Source organism: Cynara cardunculus, unplaced genomic scaffold, assembly GCF_001531365.2.
Source record: "Cynara cardunculus var. scolymus isolate 2C unplaced genomic scaffold, CcrdV1 Un_Scaffold_347, whole genome shotgun sequence".
In the NCBI taxonomy this organism is placed as follows: domain Eukaryota; kingdom Viridiplantae; phylum Streptophyta; class Magnoliopsida; order Asterales; family Asteraceae; genus Cynara; species Cynara cardunculus.
The window spans coordinates 239,331-245,062 of NW_020200573.1; positions in this window are offsets into that span (position 1 = coordinate 239,331).

A 5,732-nucleotide genomic window follows, 5' to 3' on the forward strand; every position below is an offset into this window, starting at 1 on the left:
TGTCTTCTCTAGTTCTATTCCTTGGCCCTTTTTATCCCTCTTGACATTCAGAGGTTTCACTAAAACAGAGGAATCAAGATTATCGTTAGCGATCCATTTCCCTTTCTGTTCCTGTGTAAATTTGATAGGCTTTCAAAAAATTGGCTTTGAAGATTTTGAAGTAGAGGCTTTAAACATGCTTTCTCTTGCCCTTTTCTCTTTTTCAAGCTCAAGGCAAGATTTGGCCTTCAAACACATATCCATGAAGTCAGGGCACATGTGAATCTTTTTCCTTTATACTGCAATTGGAACAGATTTAAGAAGGATCCCATTAGGAAGTTTTGTAGCTTTTGGTCCTAATACCACTAACTCTGTCTCATGATGCTCTGTATCCAAGTCCTCTTCTGACTCAGAGTCAGAATCGGGAAAGTCTAGTTTATGACTTAGGATTTTGGAGTTTTCTTTGAGATTTTGTGGTGTTTTACAAGATTGAAGAAACTCATTTGCATTGATGTTGAAAATTTCTTCATCAGAGAGTTCTTTCATTTGATTCAAATTTTGAGATTTCCATGGATATATATATCAAAACCATCTGCATCCTTTTGCATGAAGAATTTGATTTAATCATTTTGCTTGGGATTATCTCTAGTTCACTTTGATTAGACACAGAGCATTGATCCAGAGCTTCAAGCAGATCTTGCTCAAATATTTGTCTCACTTTTTTATGAATTCTATCTTTAAGCTTGTATCCAGAGTGTTCATAAAATCCTTTTCAGAAAATCTTCTTAACTTTATCTCAATCTGTTCAGGAATGAAATCATCAGCATTGGGGTTTAAAATCTTTTGCTCAAAGCTACCAAAATAGAAAACTTTCTCTTACTTTTATATGCTTTTTAAATCAACTTGTTTGATTTTTGGCAAACTTTTAATAAAAGCATAAGAGGTGTTTTTAAATTTTAGTTTTCTTGCTCTAGCTCCGGTTTCAAGTTTTGGTCTTTTGAAAGGAGATGATTCATGTAGAGCTGGAAAATCTGGTTTGTGCTCCTTTCCAAAACAAAATACATATTCTAAGAGTGATTTTTTCTTATTGGTAAATGGGTCTAGATCTTCAAATCCTAAACCTGTTGTATCCTGTTGAGAATTGATCTTTTCATGCACTTGCTGAGCATCTTGATATTTTTTTATCAAGAGCTCTATCTTTTGAAAGTTCTGGTGCAAGAATTCTCTTTTCTTTTTAAAGTAGTTTTTAAGAGCTAGAGAGTTAAGTCTATCACACTCTTTTTCAGCAATCTTCTTGTCCTTTTCAACAAGTGCCTTTTTAAGTTCATCGCACTCTATTTTAAAGACATTCATTGTGGAAGTTTTGATTTTTATAAATTCTTTTGTTTTCCAGAGAGAGCTCATCTTTCTCCTCAGAAAGAAGCTTTGTTTCTCTTTTATATATACTCATTTTCTTTATCAATCATTTTTCTCTTTTCTTTCTCTTTTTAGAGCTTCTGTTGGCATTTTTAAAATCTTTTGATAAAAGAATTATGTTTTGTTCAAGCTCTGTGTGATCATATTCAGATGTTGAGCAAACTTGAGAGTCAAAGGCAGATGCATCATCTTCACTGTCCACGACCATGCCGCAGAAGTGTGCTTGCGACTCATCTTTAGAAGTTGAGTCAGAGAACCAATTATTTTATTCAACCATAAGAATCCTCTGTGGTCTCTTGTACTTGTACTTGCTCTTATAGTACATACCATCTTTCACCAGAGGGCCTTTACACTCTGCAGCAAAATGACCAGGGATGCCACATCTGTAGCACCTGTCGCTTTGCTTGGTCTTCTCTAGTTGCTCTTCCTCCTTCTTCACAATCTGTGAAGGGGCATGCTTAGGCTCATAAACATGTTTCTTGAACCTATCACTCCGATCATCTCTGCCTCTTCTGTCAAAAGTTCTCCTCCCAAACTTTCTGGTAAATTCCATGGTGATGAGACCCAAGGATTGTGCAAAGGCACTAATATTATCAAAGTCATCAGAGCTAGATGCTCTGCCTTCCTCTTTGCTCTCGACAATCATCACCTTCTTAACTCTTCTTCTGTTTTCTATGCTCTTCTTCTCTCTGGTTGGCGTTGCAGAGTTGTTCTCTTTAGATTCAGAGACTAGGGCAGAGGACCACCTAGAGATCCCTTCTTCTTTTGCACATCTTTCTCTTGAGCTTGCAATGTCCCATACACGTCATGCAGAGTCCATTACTCCAAGTCTTGGTTGGCATGGAGAGAGATAAACAAGTTTACCCATTCTTCATTCAGTCTTTTCAAGAAAAATATGTTGTTCTCTTCTTGTATTCTAACCACGTCACACTTTTGTTGATCAATGTGTTGATCCTATGATAAGTTTGTTCTAGGGACTTATCAAGAAGAGCTTGAAAGTTGTTATTCTCATTCAGGCATTGAGCACTTCTATTCTTCCTCATCTTAATTCCACCTTCAAGCTGATTTGCAAGCTGATCCCACAAATCCTTGGCAGATTCACAAGCATCAAGGGATTGGAAAATCTCATTGGGAATCGCCATGATCAACACCCTTTTGGATTTTTGATCAATTTTGATTCTCCTTTTATCCTCGTCATCCCAATACTTCATTAGGGATCCAGATTGCGGGAATTTTAGCAGTGGTAAGAATGGCAGGACTCTTGGGAATTTGACCAAATGCAATTTGACCAAATCCAGATTGCGGGAATTTAACAAAATGCAACTTGGAGAAATAGTTCAAAATACACTAATCTTCAAAGATATGAATGCGATCTACATATTTTCAGAAGGATAGCATTAAATTGCATAAACTAAGAAAATAGAGATCTGGAATAAACCACGATCTCAAAGAAGAAAATAACAAAGTGAATGACGGATAATCCTAAACAGATTGGATCCAACTAAACAATAGATTGATAAGGAGGCTCTGATACCAATTGTAGGAACCAGATCCCAAATACTCAAGCGAAATGCTTAAGTCAACAAGTGAGCAGAATTTAACAGCAAAAATACTAGTTTGGTTAATAAGAAATGAAAATAACACAGTAATGAAGAACTAATTTCCTTTGGGGAAGTTCTCAAGCCAGTTATATTTCAATGCCGATGAGAATAATCAATTACACCAAGAACATATATTAATGTGTGATATGAAAATTTTTCAAAAGCTATTTCTCACAAGTGCTATAATATCTCTCTCAATTTTAGCTAGGAGCATGTCTTCAAATTCATTATGATACCCTTAGAGGAATTATCTTTTATAGGTGTTTCCAGAAAAGGCATCTTCCAGAAATCGAATCTTTGGAAAGTCAACGCGTCCACCAGTGTGTTGCCTCCACGTGTCTTTAGTGTAGTAACCGTTTCTGCAAACGTGTTCCAAGGGGACTGGGCCACTTGTGATTAGAGACAAAATGGGGAACCTTCTTATAGACGGGCGCAGTTTGAGAACGAGAGGCTATGTGTCTGGGACTCGGGTTCTGCATCCCAAGTACTTGGCATCGTTGGCGTGCGACTTCGGTCTTGACTTCCTCTATGTCCGAGCTCTGTATCTGAGCTCTGGTTCAGACTGCTTCTAGACTTTAATTCCTCTTGACCTGAGCAAGAGCCTTTTTACTTACACTTTAAAATTGCTAACAATTATGGTTGAAATTCCTTCGCCATAAATGCCAAATGCAAAAAACATATCAGATCCAAGGATTCTAAATCTCAATCAGATATTTCACATAAATCAAAAGTTGCAAATGGTTCAGGTGCTAATAAGAGAAGTCCTCAAAAGAAAACTTTTTCTTTGAAAAAGTTTCACAAAAAGGAACCATATTTTGTCGATGTTAAATTTGTTTGGAAATAGGTTCCCAAACAAGAATATGAATGGCGTATAAAATCTGTATCTACTAACCTGATTTCTAACCCAAAATGACCCATGATGAAATGGGTACCTAAAATGGACTGATTGTTTTTACAAGACTGGCATGTGGGGTACATAGACTCTGGATGCTCGAGACATATGACTAGACACAGGAACTTTCTATCCGAGTTTAAAGAAAAGCCTGGTGGAACAGTCACTTTCGGCAACAAAGAGAAGGGTTATGTGAGAAGATATGGCACACTGTCCAATGGCACTCTAACTATCAAAAAAGTATTCTATGTCAAACGATTGGAGCATAATCTGTTCACTATAAGCCATTTCTGAGACAACGAATTTAATGTCTAATTCTTCGTAGGTATCATCGATTCAGACGGAATTGAAGTTATTCGAGCTGAACGCTATGGTAATACGTATGCAGTGAACTTCTCAATTCTAACTGCATCTCAGCATATATGTTTCATCTCAAAGGCAACAAAAGAAGATAGTTGGATATGGCATCCTAAATTATCTCATCAAAATTTCAATGATATCAACAAACTCATTAGCAGAAATATCATCATTTGTCTACCAGAACTTAGATTTGATAAGGATTCACTATGCTCAGCGTGCGAAATGGGAAAGATGACTAGAAGTTCCCATAAGGCCAAGACTGGAGCTTCTTGTAAATCTACGCTCGAAATGATACATATGGATCTGTATGGGCCAATACAGACTAAATCTTTAGGAGGCAAAAAGTATATTTTGTTAATGATCGATGAATATTCCAGATATACGTGGCCGAAGTTTCTAAGAGCCAAATATGATGCGTCGGAGATGATTATCGCATTTATAAAGCGCATTCAAGTTCTTCTACAACTTCCTATGCATAAAATTCGAAGTGACAATGGCACGGAGTTCAAAAATGAGACCCTTCAAAATTTTCCTTACTCTGTTGGGATTTCTTACATTTTTTCTACCGCTCGAACTCTGCAATAGAATGAAGTTGTTGAAAGAAGAAACTGGACTTTGGTTGAAGTTGCTCGCACAATGCTTGCATACTTTGGCTTACCTTTTTATCTGTGGGCTGAAGCTGTATCTACTGCATGTTTCATACAAAATCCCACGATTATTGTCAAAAGATTAAATAAATTTGCTTATAAGATAATCAACAAACACAAGCCTAACGTTAAACTCTACTGTTAAATCAAGTTTAAATTCATTGTTTAAAGATGCATTTGACTTAACTTGGGATGTTTTTACAGAATTTGAAAATTCGGATACACCTAACATTAATGAATCAGTGGTCTCGATTCCGCAAGTTAATCAACTTTCCGGACCATCTGAAGTTGGTTGTTCAACATCAACAAATGTTCAACTTGAAGTTGTTCAACCAGAAGTTACTAAAACTGAGACTATTCAAGTTGAAGCATAGACTCAACCTGAAATTGTTCAACTCAATGTTGTTCAATCTGAGTCTTCTCTGCCTACTGATGAAGCTGAACACTTTGAAGTACAAGTTGAAATACAAGTTGTAATTGACGAGTATGATGATCAGAAAAACGTAACACTGTTCTACCCTTACCATGTATACAAAACTGGACTATAGATCATCCCCCGACATAAATAATTGGTAATGTGAGTTCAAGAGTGAAAACGCAATCTACAACCATGAACGAGTATCTATTCGTAAACTTTCTTAGTGATATAGAGCCAAAGAATCCATCTAAAGATTGCAAGATCCAGAATGGATTAATGCTATGCAAGATGAACTTCGAGAGTTTGAAAGAAACCAAGTTTGGAGACTCATGCCGAAACCAAAAGACAAATCCATAATCGGTACAAAATGGATTTTCCAAAAAGAGAAGGACGAAATGGGAATTGTTGTCAGAAACAAA